The sequence below is a fragment of the Mastomys coucha genome, unplaced genomic scaffold, assembly GCF_008632895.1.
Source record: "Mastomys coucha isolate ucsf_1 unplaced genomic scaffold, UCSF_Mcou_1 pScaffold20, whole genome shotgun sequence".
NCBI classification, from domain to species: domain Eukaryota; kingdom Metazoa; phylum Chordata; class Mammalia; order Rodentia; family Muridae; genus Mastomys; species Mastomys coucha.
In genome coordinates this window covers 46,144,853-46,159,985 of record NW_022196903.1, presented here as the reverse complement: position 1 = coordinate 46,159,985, position 15,133 = coordinate 46,144,853, and positions in this window count along the sequence as shown.

Genomic DNA, 15,133 nt, shown 5'->3' with positions numbered 1-15,133 from the left:
ATGCATTCATACTAGTTTCAATCTGTACATTATAAGTAAAGAATGGTTGCTTATACCTTCTAACTGACACTTCAATCCCTTGTATGATATGTACTTGAATTTCCCTATTAGCTCATCTCTGTAGCATGGCTGTAATACAACTCTTAAAACAGAATGAGGCCATAACGAATTGCTGTTTTGTAGGTCAAAAGGGTCAAATATCAATGATTTGATATGGTTTTACGTAGCTTGAAACCCACTTATTCAGCCAAAGTCTCAAGTGTCTGAAGTGAGTATTAAGCCAATTTCCATGGGAGATTAAAACACAAGAATGACGTAGGTTCTCCTTGGCATGTAAGGTATGTGCCACAGCATGGGCACAGATGGAAAGTGATGTGCCCTTTAGGGGATTGGTGGGGGGCGGCGGGGGTGGGAGGGAGCAGCTGTCTGGATGGAAGTTGGGACCATGCTTTAAAATGGCAATTCCTCACACCACTGTAGTTAGTCTCTTGAAGCCCAGAGACCGTAAAACTCCAACACTAAGAACTTTTGGGTTCTCACCGCTTGTTAAGGAAAGGTCAGACTTTCTGCCGAGCCTTACCTGCCTGATGTCGCTGCTCATTTCTTGTGCCTATTATACGTTCCCATCTATTTCTGCTACACCTTCCCTTTGGAATGTTCTTTCCACTTCCATAACAGTTGAGTGAAGTGGTTAAGAGTGGTCACTGAGGCCTGTCTTTTGGGATCAAATCCAACTGTGTAGTTCCTGGAAAGCTGATGAGTTGCTAAGAGTCTCAACTTACCTGTAAGTAAAAGAGAAACAATATTTGTGCACCATCACAGATAGAAGGGTTATTATAGTTTGGCTTTTGAGTGGTCCTCAAAAGCCCCTTCATTATTGGTGTGTGTTGCAGAGTGGTAACTCTGAGAGGGGGTGGGACCTTTAGGAGGTGGAACCCAGTAATTGGACTTTAGACTACTGTAAATATGCACTCAAAAGGGATTTGGGGACCCTGGCTCCATCCTATTTGCGATTTTGCCTTGTTATCATGATTTGAGCACATTTGTTCCACCACGAGCTCCCTGCCCCTGCCATCTAGCATTCCTACCAGAGAGGCAAAGCCTTGTATCCATCCAGTCATGGGCTAGAACCTCTACAAGCATGTGCCCAAATCTCCATTCTTTATGAGTTAATCATCTTAGTTTATGACTAACACAAGCATGTATGTTTATTGCTCAACAGATGCCATATTTCACTACAACCTTTGTATGTTCAATCTCATTCATCTTCAAAGGCTTCAAGCAAGGTCCCCATGCTTCCTTCAGAGTGACATGAGGCAAGTATTCCTTCATTCCCCTGGTGTTTTACTTTCCTATTGCTATGTTATGACACTGTGACCAAAGCAATGTATAGAAGAAAGAATGTACTGGGGTCTTATGGTTTCAGACGGTTCCAAGATCATCATGCCCAGGAGCATGGCGGTAGATGGTCAGACATTGTGCTGGAGCAGTAGCTGAGAGCTCATGTCTTGAGATAGAACTGTGAGGCAGAGAGAGCTAGGTGGGAATGATGAATGTCTGCAGTCCTAGACCCCAGCCCATGGAATGGTACCTCTCTCATTTAGGTGGTCTTCCCACTCCCCACTAATCTAGACATGCTCATCGACTTTAAATCTTGCTACGTTGAAAATCAAGATGAATCATCACAGCATTTGAATATAGAGACACAACTGAGTAGATCCTCAGTGGCATGACTCCGATGGCAATCTCCAGCTCCTCCTCCTTGCCTGGACGTGGATTAATATCACCACTCACAAAGGATCAACTCTGGTCACATGGTTGGTCCTTTCACGGTGGCCAGTCTTCTCCATTCTAAGCCATCAGCTACCAGGTGTGGTCAATTAGCTGCCATGGGCAACAAGCAACTTCCTTTGTGTGGAACAGAGGTTCTCCAGAAATTAGTACAAATGCTTTGTCTAGGATGCACACTCCTCATCCTGGTTTGCTTCATTGTTGCTGTGCTGAAATGCTGACCAAAAATGACTTGGGAAGAAAAGCCTTTATTTCAAACTTACACTCGACAGTCCGTCATCAAGGGAAGCAAAGGCAGGAACTCAGGCAGGGACCGATACAGAGGTCACAGAGCAACACTGTTTTCTGGCTTGCTTTTCTTATTTCCTTAGGGCACCCAGGACTACCTGCCTAGGGGTGGCATCACACACAGTGAGCTAGTCTCTTCCACATCAATCATGAAGAAAATTCCCCCACCGACATGTCTACAGGTCAAGCTGAAGGAAGCAGTTCTGTAATGATGTTCCTTTCCTCCAAGGTGCTTCTAGTTTGGGTAAAGTTGTAAACCATTCACCCCTGCATTGGTTTCCCTTGTGTTGAACTTGAGGAAAGCACCCTCTGAGACCTTAGAGGAAGTTTCAGGTATGAACAACTTGAACATCCTCATAGGTTCGATTAAAATAGTTTTTGATCATGTCTGAGTAGTGCGGCTAGTGCGGTTGATAATACTCTCATGGGAGCACATCCTCACAGCATAATACGGGGATTGGGGAAGCACAAATGAAACAAATGGTCTGAGTTAATGGTTGCTGAAACCAGTGTTGAGTGAGAGATTTCTTTATACCCCTGTGCTGGATACTTTTTTACATCAACTTCACACAATAGAGAGTTATCTGAGAGAAGGGAATTTCAGTTGAGAAAATGTCCCCCATCAGATTGGCCTGTAGACAAGCCTTCAGGCATTTGCTTAATTAGTGATTGATATAGGTGGGCCATCCCTTTGTGGGTGGTGCTACCCCTGGGCCCATTGTCCCAGATGCTCTAAGAAATCAGTCTGAGCAAGCCATAGAAAGTAAGCTATAGGCAGCGCCCCTCCATGGCCTCTGCAGCTCCTGTTTCAAAGTTCCTGCCCTGTGTGAGTTCCTATCCTGACTTTCCTCAGTAGTGGACTGTGATATTGGAGTGTAAGCTAAAATAATCCCTCTGCTCCCCAAGTTGCTTCTTGTCATGGTCTTTAACAGCAATAGAAAACCTAAGATAAAGCCAGGTGGTGGTGGCGCACGCCTTTAATCCCAGCACTTGGGAGGCAGAGGCAGGTGGATTTCTGAGTTCGAGGCCAGCCTGGTCTACAGAGTGAGTTCCAGGACAGCCAGGGGTACACAGAGAAACCCTGTCTTGAAAATACCAAAAAAAAAAAAAAAAAAAAGAAAAGAAAACCTAAGATAACCCTTATATAATTTTATATCTATTTTGTAGGATAGACTGAGACTAAATTCTTTTCTTTTTGAGTTATGGCAATTTTTCATGATAAGTGTTTTTTTTTTCTCAAATTTATTTTTAATTACATATCTCTGTGTAGGTATACACCTGTGAGTACAGGTGACCACAGGGACAAACCCTGAGTTAGAGTTATGGGTGACTGTGACCCCCCTGAATGTGAGTCCAGTCTTCTGCAGAAGCAGTATGCGCTCTTAACTGCTGAGCTATCATTCCAGCTTCATCAGAAAGTTTTTTTAAAAGTCAACAACAACAGCAACAACTCATTTCAAAAATTGAGGATCTCTTACAAATTGGCCTGTAAAAGATTAGGGGCCATTCCACCTTTACTAGTGTGTGTTAAATGCCTAGCACTTCACTCTGTCCGTGGGAACATCTGTGGCATTCCATCTCCACAGATAAATGCTAACAGCAGGATACTGGATAAGCTGATACTACTAAGACCACACCCTCTCACCCCACTTCTACCATGAGTGCACCTGTGAGGTGTGATACAGTGAGCACTTAGGCGCATAAGTATCCCATCTAGCTTTACAACCAGAGCCTAACTGGTTGCATCTAGCTTTGCGCTCCCTTCTCATGATCTCTCCGAATTCCACCACTAGCCACGTCCCTCGACATTCTCTTTACTATTTTCCTGCTTTGCTTTCACTTCATGAATGCCTCAGACACATTTGGGTTTGCTCATGGTTGAGCTTTAGACAGACAGCAGAGTGTGTGGTCTCTGGAGACTTGTTCCCTGCTCTCCCCCATCATATTTCTGAGCACCAGTCATGACTGCGTGAGGAGCTGCCATTCAGGTTTGCTGTTATTTAATGACCCGCTATATGAAGAAATGTCTGCAGCCATTGTCCCGCATCATCCATGTCGGTTTTTGATGATTCCAGATTTGTGCATTTTGGCTAACCTGGTGAGGATAAAATATTTGATTCAAATCTTCTTTTCTTTTTCTGAGACAGGATCTCACCATGTCACCTAAACTGGCTGTAACTTGTGATTCTCTTGTCTCCACTTCCTGAATGCTGTGATTACAGGTCTGAGCTAGCATCATGGTTTCACTGAAGTTTTAACTTGCATTTCCTTCTCACTGACAAGGATTAATGTCTTTATGCTTGTTTGCCATTTGATTTTTTTTTTGCTTCTTTGCAGTGCCATTTGGGGAGTGGGTGATTTTTTTTTTTTTTTTGGTCTCTATAAGGCTATCTTTTTATCTATAGGGCTATCTTTTTTCATAAAAGTATTACTTTTAATAGCAACACTTCATTTTTTATTGTCTTTATTGATCTTTAAAGTTTTTTTTAGAAGTATCGCAATTAGAATTAGAAAGATCTTTTTCAAATCTGTCGATCCTTTCCCTCACATTCCCTCAGATTGCACAAGAGGAAACTGAGAGTGCGAAGGGGAAGATAACTGGACTGCTGCCACAGCTCACATTCCACAGCCATACGGAGGCTGAGGCTAGCACCTGCGCCTTTAGACCCTACTCCAACTCTTGCTAAAATAATAGTTGATAATGTCTTTTTTTTTTTGCCTTATTTTTCTTTCTTTCATTTTTTTATAATTGTATGGACAGGGTTTCTCTGTATGGCCCTGGCTGTCCTGGAACTCATTCAGTAGACCAGACTCCCCTCAAAGTCAAGAGATCTGCCTGCCTCTGCCTCCACTGCTCAGCCAAATTTCATTAAACTTTTTAATGTTCATTTCATGGTAATTTAATAACATTTAATGTTCATGGTAGAAAAGGGAAGAAGAAAAACATTCACAAAATGAGGACAATTTAAACCCGTTCTAATTACTCCATCTACCAGATGCTACTGGCACAGTCAGAGTTTCCTTTGCAGGTGATACTAGACAGGGTCACCTTGAAACGCTTGCTCGGTGGTCACTACTCGTATTGCTTATTATACAGATTATGTTTAGCACGATGCTAAGAATTTACATATTTTATTTCATTTTGTCTCACAAGTCTCTAATTGGGATTATCACTGTAATCTTGAAGTTGGCAGGTGATCCGAAGATATTTGCATCCTTTATTCATTTCTTGTTCTTTTTTCTTTCCTTCCTTCCTTCCCTCCTTCTCTCCTTCCCTCCTTCTTTCCTTTCTTTCTTTCTTTCTTCCTTCCTTCCTTCCCTCCTTTCTTTCTTTCTTTCTTTCTTTCTTTCTTTCTTTCTTTCTTCCTTTCTTCCTTCCCTCCCTCCTTACTTCCTTTCTTTCTTTCTTCCTTCCTTTCTTTCTTTCTTTCTTTGTTTCTTTTTCTCTTTCTGACAGGGTCTCATTTTATAGCCCTGGCTGGCCTCAAACTCACAGAGACCGTCCAGTGGAGTGGTACCACAGCTACAGGTGTTTGCTTCCTAATCTCAGGGACATGTGATTATGTCATGTTAGTTGTTACATGACATAGGAAATATAAGGTTGCAAATAGATATGTTTGATATTGGGTTGACCTTAAAATGTGGAGATTATCCACAATGTTTCTATCTGGGCTCAACATGATCTCAAGGGTAAAGGAACTGAGGTAGAAGAGTCGGTGTCAGAGGACTGAGACATGGGATAGAGTTGTCCCCATTGCTGGCCAAACACTGAGGAAATTTGAGCAGCCTCTAACTGATTGGGATTCATTCCAGAAGTTCTCAGAAGGAAATATACTGTGGATATCTCCACGTTAGCTCAATAATGGCGATGAGCCCCGATGATGGCTATAAAGGTGATATCAAGAGAATCTTGAGTTAGGAGAGATGAATCTTGATTATCCAGGTGACCTGATTCCAGCATAAGCACAACGCTCCTTTCTTTGAGGAGGCAGGAGAGTCAGAGGCAGGAGAAAAGACAAAAACAGAGATGGAACTCTGCACCACCCAACCTTGTAGCCAATGGGTCCAAGAGGCATTCTAGAAAGATAAAGAGGCCGGGTGTCCTTGGAGGGAGGGAGTCCTGACGCTTTTCTTATCCAGCAAAACCCTATTTGGTGTCCAGTACCAGTTCTTGTAAGATAAAAAGTAGTGCTACTTCAAGCCTGTAAATTCGTGTACTTTCCACAGGCGACAGGAGACCAACATACTTAGTTTAGAGCCAATGTAGACCAAGCTAGTGATGAAGATGGGATTTCCTGGAGCCCATTTCTCTGGCCACTGGAACACTCTCCCGGACAGATGGAGATTCCAGTGACATGCGTAGTCACAAATGCAAACATCTCCACCCCAATGAATGAAAAGCCACTAGTGTGTTTTATGTGATAGGTCCTACATTGCTAGGTTGTTTCCAGAGTTTGCTTCAATGGTACAAAATGCAAGTGATGAACTTCTTTTTAAGTAGTAGTTTTGTTTTTGTTTTTTTTAAAGGAACACTCTTAGAATGAGAGAAGCTGGACCAAAATAAAGAGTATATTTTAGAAAATGACCATATCATCCTCCAAAAAGATTGCAATGAAATGTAATTTAAAACAAAGACAACTAGAGTTGGAATGATCCGCCTTCTGCTTCTACAATACTCTTGGTATTAATCCATTTTCATATCTAAGGTCCACACTCAACATAATTATGCTTTTGTCTTTAGCTATATTATCCTTTCTTCTGTAGAATCGTAGTTAGAGAGGAGATTCAGAAATCACCTCAAGTTACCTTTTACCTTCAAGTTACAGGTAAAAACGGAGAGGCTGGTGAGAATGAGCAGGTTTACTTGGGCTCATCTAGTGGGAATGCCTGGAGGAACCATATGCCTCACTTCAAGTCGCTCACTCATCTGCCTGCCTTCCTCAGCTGCAGGGTCACTAAGATAGCCCCTAGGCAGCAATGCTTATTGATCTGTTTCCCCCTTTGAAATTATGTAAGAAATCTGTTGTCATTTTAAAGAGAAGCGTATTTTGGGACAAAAGAGGATAATAAGAGGCCAGATAACCAATACTAAAAGATAAACTCTACGCTTGTCCAAGCAAGCCTATTTTCTTTTGCTCATTGTGAAATTTGGCAACGCTGAGAATAACTCCAGATCATCTAATGTTTTACATGAGAGTTCTCACATAAATGGATAATAGGACATTTGGGATTATCACCTTTTGTTTTCCATAAGTTGCTTCTGGTACAACCCAGGAGCTTGGCATCTGATGTACACAAACATAGGCCAACCCCGTCTCTGTCCGGGAAGCAAACAATGAAATAGGAAAACGCATTGCCATTCTCTGACTGACCTCAATCGCTGAGGGTGGACCCCGCACGTTACACCAGCTGGCTGGCTCCATTACACTGCCCTGCGCTGTGCTTGAGCTACTGAAATATTGATTTTTTTTTTACAGAGCGGCGCGCACACACTGAAAAATCAATATTCCAGCTCACACAACAGAACCTGCGGCAGAGCCCAGACCAACTCCGAAGCCCAGCGAGCACCGCTTGGCAGACCTTGGCAGAGTAGGGGGTGGGAGGCTGGCGGAGACAATGCCTGGGGAGAGCCCACCCCACCCCACCCCACCCCCAAACCCGGAAGGGTCAGATAAACACGCAAGTGTGCAAGGAAAGACCCCTGAGGATAAACAGTTGGAAGGAGCAAGGATTTATCTTTCTATAGAGGGGATGGGGGAGAAGGGACGAGTAAATTAAGAAGACAGAATGGGAAGAATTTTCCAGGTAAGAATCTTCCCATGAAAAATCTATCTTTCACTCTCTGTATCATCCAGCCACACTTAAGATGGAAAAAAAAAAATGATACAGACGTTTTATCACAAAGAAAAACCAGGCCTGTTCTGAGAAATCTTTGTATTTTAAAAGCTATAGCTCGTTTTCTTCGGTGGCCAGAGGCTGTGGTTTTCACCATAACCTGGGCTCTACCTGTACATTGACATTGCTGTCTTCTCTTTGGGGAGGGAGGAGGGAAGGAAGACATCTAGTCATGTGGCCTCTCATCAATCCCTTTCTTCTACAAAAGCCTTCCTCCATGCTTGCTTGGGGAACCACTGACAGATGTGGATATGGGTAGCAGCTTGACTTATACCTCCTTCGGATTCAGGAGACCTTGACTCCAGGTTCCACGCTCTCCACGCTCCCCCCCATCTGGCCCTGCCCGCCCCCCCACCCCCCGTGCCTTATGTCCCGCAGGAGTCAGAGCAGACAGACCGACCTTTGGGTTAGTCTCTGTAGGCAATACAAAAGAAACTGCTATTTTTGATACTTTTAGGTAGCTCTTGGCCTTTTCTTACTTACAGTGGGCAGTGGGCAGCTAATTCAAAAGGATGGCTTTTTAACTTTGATGGATTCTTGATTTAGCTTTGTTCTAGAATTCTCTTACCGAGAATTTCTCTGTCAGTTCTTGTAACACTCAGCCCCGGGGGAGGCAAAGTGTCCTCCTCGAGGTTTCCATTACCCACTCTGCTTAGGTGGCAGCCTCATCTTCCCCAACACAGCAGAGACCCTGGCCCGAACTGGGCTCTGGCCTAGCGGAAGGGGAAAGCTCTCTTCAGCGTCTTCTTGCCCGCGGGCGGGCTGGAGACCACATCTACCCAGACTGCCACAAGGGGCTGAACCCGGAGGCCGGGTGGGGCCGGACTTGGAGCCAGGTGGCCACCTGGAGTGTCGCGCCCCGCCCGGCTCAGGCTCCGCCCAGCCCCGCCCCTCTGCCCGCCGGCCCCGCCCCCTCCCCCTGGGGGCCACTTCGTCGTTCTATTTGCATAAGGAGGCGGGTCCCCGCTCCGCCCAGCGCGCACGTGACCCTGGGGAGGCGGAGGGAACCTGCTGACTTGACACGAGCCGTTTTGCGGCTCCCCTTGGCGCGGAATAGCAAGAACAGCCGTGACCTCCGACCCCGCCCGCCGGCAGCCAATAAGAGCGCAGGTCGTCTCCAAACCCAAAATTTCCACGTCGGCAAAAGTCAAGATGGAAGGGAGCGGAGCGGGGCGCTCACTGGAAGCCTAGCTCAGCGGCCCGGGGCGCAGAGGACCAGGCTGCGGCATGCGGGGGGGCCCTTGTGAGGGCGGCCAGGCCAGACAGACAGGCCGATGCAACCCCCGGCCTCAGCTCCGGAGCTCTGGACCCCCGTTCTGTCGGCCACGCGCACTAACCGGGCAGGATGGGGACTGCGCTCTGCGGACCTGTTGCACGCGCGCAACAGCTGCTTGCGCGCAGTGTGTGGGGAGGCGTGCGGGACCCCGCACGGTGGTCCGGGCTGGACGGACTAGGGGTGCCGGGCCTGTGTCGTGGACTACGTACAGATCGGCTGCGGAGGCGCTGCCTCAGCGGGCAGAGGGAAACCGGGAGAGTGGGTGGGTGGCACGGAAGGGCCAGGGCTGCGTGGACGCGGATTCCCGGGATTGTGCGCGGGCATCTGGATAACCGGAGTAGTATGGTGAGAATGGCTGGGGGAAGGGGAGGCCGCGAAAAGCCTGGCTTTCCCGGGACGTCCCATCTGCGGGAAACTGCTCCCTCGGGCTTGTGTGTTCGCTGGCTTGGACTCCCTGCTCCAGGAATTCGTCCTCCTGCAGTCCTCCCCGCCCTCACCAACTTTCCAGATGGGAAGGTAAAAAGTTACCACAACTTAGATGGAATGAATTAGCTTCTTACCAAAGTTTAGTTACAGGGCCAGAGGAGGTTGGGGGCTGGACCCGCAATGGATTCTTGTGTGGGATGGGTAGGAAGGAGGGGGCATTGTGTGATTCCACCGGTCCGTTTGCTGTGACATTGCCACCAGAGTCACTTAGGACACCCTTTCTACTGGACTTTTACTCCTGCTGACTGTGGCAGTAATTTTCCATAATTAACGATCCATTCCACTATTGGTCCATCCTGAGCTAAATTGCTTCTAATGAGTTATTCTTCTTTGCCTTCGCTGGGGGCGAGGCGGGGTGGCGGGGAGCACACCTGCAGGACGAAACTTCCAGAGGAAGACAGCCAGTTTGGTCTTTTGAGACAAAGTTCTGAGACACTCCGACTCTGAGTATGATAGAAGTCAGTGCACTACAGAACTTTGTCTCTAGAGGCTGTGGTCGCCGCCTCCCCGCGAGGGCCCTGGACGCCAAGCTGGTGGCCCTGTTGGCCACGTCGTTGCACCTTTCCTTTGGGGGAGGGGCAGCCCAGAGGGGGCACAAGTGCTTCGTGAGGAACTCGACAAACTCCTTGAAAGTCAATGGGTCAGAACACATAAAGAGTAACTACCTTTCCCCCCACGTTCTTCTTACCTTGGTGGACTTCTGATTGTATATTTTTCAAGGTTGTTTTTAAAATTCTAAAATAGTCTGGCTTCACTTATTGAGCAAGGAGAGGAGGACCACACTTTTATTGATGAGTGTGTTGGTATGTTCAAACTGTACCCTAAGAGAAGGAAATGCATTTGTGCCAAAGCCACAGATAATGCTCCTTTTACGCAAATGTCCTGTTAGATAAATGAGCCTGCAAGGACTGGGTTTGGCGATTTAGTTTCAGTTCTGAGTCTGATTTAGGCCCAGTTCACTTTCCTTTTTTCGTTTTTTTTTTTTTTTTTAAAGTGGGTTTGTTAATGGAAAGGAAGTACCTTTTCTAAGAAAGCATTTTGACAGTCATTTATGAGGTTAGTGTTTATACTTTGGGGCTCTGAGATACTGTACAGAGAAACTGCTCTCCTGGCCCCTAATGGAATGTGGGTTGTGGCTGGCAGTTGCAGTCAATAGTGTGCTCTGCAGTGGGTAGTGACTGGCATTGAACTGTATCCTGCTCCCTGGTCATTGCCCTATTTTGATTTTTATGAGTGTGGCTGGAGAGTTGATAGAGTCAAAGGATTACAAAACTGTCATTAACAAAGACACTTCCCTGACACATGCATGCCAGGGTGCCAGGCTGTGACACCTAGTGATGAACAAAAAGGAATGAAGGCTCTCTGTTGTTCATGGACAGGTCAGTCCCAGCACCGTTGGTAGAGTGCTTCTGAAGCCCTGAGTCCCCAGTATTGTGTCTCTGGGAAGTTTTGTTCTAAAAAAATGAAAATCCACCGCCTTTACTCCTGAGCATATTCCTATTGGAGCAGAGATAATGGGGAAAGGGCCAATGGGAGAGTGTTGGAACCCGATGGAAGATAGAAGGACTTGCCAGTTGGCTTCACCTGTCTGGACCCCTAGCCAGGCGCTCTTCTGAGACTGTTAGCCACACCCAGTCTCCTTCCTTCCCACCAGTGACCATTGAGCTTCATCACTTCAACTTTCTACCCAAAAGGTAGCTTAATTTTATTTTTGCAGTTAAATAAACCAATCCAAACTTGGGTTCTTTTCATTTTCATTTAAGATATAAAGTATGCTTCCTTATGATGAGGATTTTCCTTGCTGGTTTTTGTGAATGAATGTGTTCACAAGATACTATGAAACTACTGAATATTCACAATGGGTATAACCAACTTTATAGGAGAATGCAGGTGGCTCTTTGAGCGGATAGGGTGAAGTGGCTGTCTGGGAGAGTAGCCATCCATGCAAAGGATTAGGTCAGGATTCTGCCTTCAAGAAGGAGTCAGGTTTGGAATCCCTCACTTGGGTTTACCTAGCTTGACCTTATTAAAAAATGATTTGGTTAAAAGTCTTGCTTTGTCTCCTGCTTATGGCCATGAGTGAGTTAAAGGGCCAGCCAGACAGGAAGGCTTTGTGGCTTATGCTGGTGTTGTGTATGCCCAGAGTAGGGTCTAGGAAAACCAGCAGGCTGGGTGTTCTGTGAAGCTGGCATACTCTCACTGACTTTAGTCACTGAGCAACCAGAGCCTTGTTACCAACTGAGCATCAGGTATTAGATTCCAGTGTACAGCTGTGAGCAAAATTGACTGAAATCCTGGTTCTGGAGTTCATTCTCACGTTAGAGGTTGGCAATGCCACCACCATCCAGAAGGGTGGGAAGCATGGCAGGGCAGAGTGGACAGACAATGCTGGGAAGGCTATGTGTTATTTTAACCCAGCTTGCTGAGCCAAAGGGTACCGTCACCAGCAACCCAATTTGCATAGTCCAAGCCCTTCATCATTTCCAGTAAAATAACTGAAGGTGCAGCTGAATTATATGCCATGAACACTAGTAGCCTTTCATTACTGAACAAGCATTTTTTATTCTCAAATGCAAAGGCTGGGAACTGTGGGCATGGTTCTAGAAGGTACCTGAAGAGTGAGGAACTAGGGTATTGTGCTACTTATTGGATCACTGGGGTTTTTTTGTTTGTTTGTTTTTGTTTTGTTTTGGTTTGGTTTTTGTTGTTGAATAAACTCTAGGATTTTGGATAACCTTGAATTTAAAAAAAAAAAAACAGTTCTAGAAGATCCCTGTGTATTCAGATACCCCTTAAGGACTTTCAAACTTATTTAAATTACATGTCTGTGGTATATGCACATGATTATCGCTGCCCTGGGGGGCCAGAAGCATGAGTTCCCCTAGGACCTAAAATTACAAGCAGGTGTAAATTGCCTAACATGAATGATAGGTACCAAAAGAGCAGTGTCTTAGGTTTCATTGTTATGAAGAGACACCATGACCAAGGGACAACATTTAATTGGGACCAGCTTACAGGTTCAGAGGTTCAGTCCATTATCATCAAGGTGGGAGCATGGCAGTATCCAGGCAGGCACGGTTCAGGAGCTGAGAATTCTACATCTTCATCTGAAGGCTGCTAAGAGAAGACTGGCTTCCATGTAGCTAAGGCTAGGGTCTTAAAGCCACACCCACAGTGACACACTTCTTCCAACAAGGCCACATCTTCAAATTCCCTGGGCCAACCGTATTCAAGCCACCACAAACAGCATATGGTTTTAGCCACTGAACCATTTCTCTAGCCCTTCAGGAGGTCTTTAAATCATTGGGAGCATAGTGGATATTCTTCTCTTGGGGTTTCCAGGAGCCACAGGGATGCTGCCGTTAAGTCCACGTGTGATGTTCAGGAAGCACGGGCTTAGCTCTTGTTCCATGACTTAAGGTGTGAGTGGAGAGTACATGCGGCATGTACAGGGGTTTCCTTGGGATAAGTACTACAGACACAGATTGAGGTCTTAATGCAAAAGGGGGAAATGGCAGAACATTGGGCACACTGCTGTAAGTGAGAAGGACTAAAAACCCATATGGCAGCCTTGGAGATTGATGGAGGGAAGACGGTGTCCCTTCATGGACCCCTGGTAACACTGGTGAGGGATCTCATGATTATGATCCACATACTCATTAACCCAATGCTAGAGAAATTAGCAGAGGCTTCCCCTGAGGAAAAAGCCAATGCCAAGATGGCTTCTTTGCTCTGCTACTTAGCTATTCTCTTGTTGCTAGTTCATAGGAAAATAAGCCAATGTAGTTGTACAGCACTCAATCTGAGCCTAGTATAATTGTACAGGAATTAATTTGTGGTGAGTACCACTAGAAGCATTCACATGTTAAATCCTTGAAGTTGATCATTCCCATGTGACAGATGAGGAAACCTGGGCATTAACAGATTACATAAATTAACGCCGGCTTGCAGCTAGTCTGGCTGAAGTCGGATACAGATCATGTGTTGGTTTTAATGTTAACTTTCCACATATTGGAGCCTCATGTGAGGAATTGTCCTGGTTGTCTTAATATGGGAAAGTAAAACTTTAGTGTGTGTCTCTGTTGCTGTGATAAAACACTGGCCAAAAGCAGCTTGGGAAATGAAAAGGATTTGTTTGTTTGTTTTTATTATAAATTACACTCCATCATCAAAGGAAGCCAGGAACGAAAGCAGAAACCATGGAGGCTTACTCCTCCTGGTTTGCTGGCCCTCCCCCACCAATTCACAATCAAGAAAATGCCTCCCTCAGACATGCCTTCAGGCAAAGTCCGATGGAGGCAATTCTTCAGTGCAGGCTCCTTCTTCCCAAGTGTGTCAAACCTGACAACCAAGATCAGCCATCAGAGCCAGCATTCAGGATCATAGTCTGCTCTGAGTAGCTACACTATAGTGTAGTGCAGTAGTTTTCAACCTGGGGGAGGGGTGTCAGATGACTTTTTCACAGAAGTCACATGCAAGATATTTACATTACAATGTATAACAGTAAAATTACAGTTATAAAGTAGCAACAAAATAATTTTATGGCTGGGGGGTCACCTCAACAGGAGGAACTGTATTAAAGGGTCCCAGCATTAGGAGGTTGAGAACCACTGTGTGTAGTGGTAGCTTTTCCATTTGTAACTATGGTGGTATAAAGCCTGGAAGTCTGGATTCAACATTAACAGTGTTGAGAACCAGGCATTTGTTCCATGCCAATGTTAGTTTCTTCTTTAGTGTGGGAGGTTGTTTTCCAGGGTGGCCACAGCACTATTCTGGAAAGTGTTGTACTATTTTGGGTGTACTGCCCACATTGCCACTGGGCAGAATTAAATGCTGAGAAAAAAATAGCAATTTCTTCAACGAGTGTCCTGGTTAAAACTATTTTTAAAAAAATAGAAGTAGGAAACAAACAACACTAATGAGTTCAGTCAACAACCCTTGAGTTCCTAAGAGGCATCGATGTGAGACACTTTAGGGGAGGTACACATACAGAACCCTGCTCCATCAATTGGACATGTCCAATACTGCTTCCCAAAGGAGATGATAATGATAATACTAAATACCTGGGCAGAGGGAAGGAAGGGCATTCTAGTTACTGGAACAGCAAGTGTAGACTCATGGAGCTAGGCACAGGTGTGGTGTGCTTAGGAGTTAGCAAGCCTTTACATGTGGCAGGCATAAAGGGCTCCTGTGAGCAACAGGAAACAAGGCTCAGGAGATTGGCAGGGGAAAACCATGAGCACCTTGTGTACTACATTTAAAAGTTTGAACTGGTCCTGAAAGGCACAGAGAACAATGAAAGATCTTAAACACAGAAAATGTGCCCTCAGCCCTGCTTTTGTAGGAAACATTCTGGCATATGAGAGAGAGGAGAGGAGGAAGAGGAGGAGGAGGAGG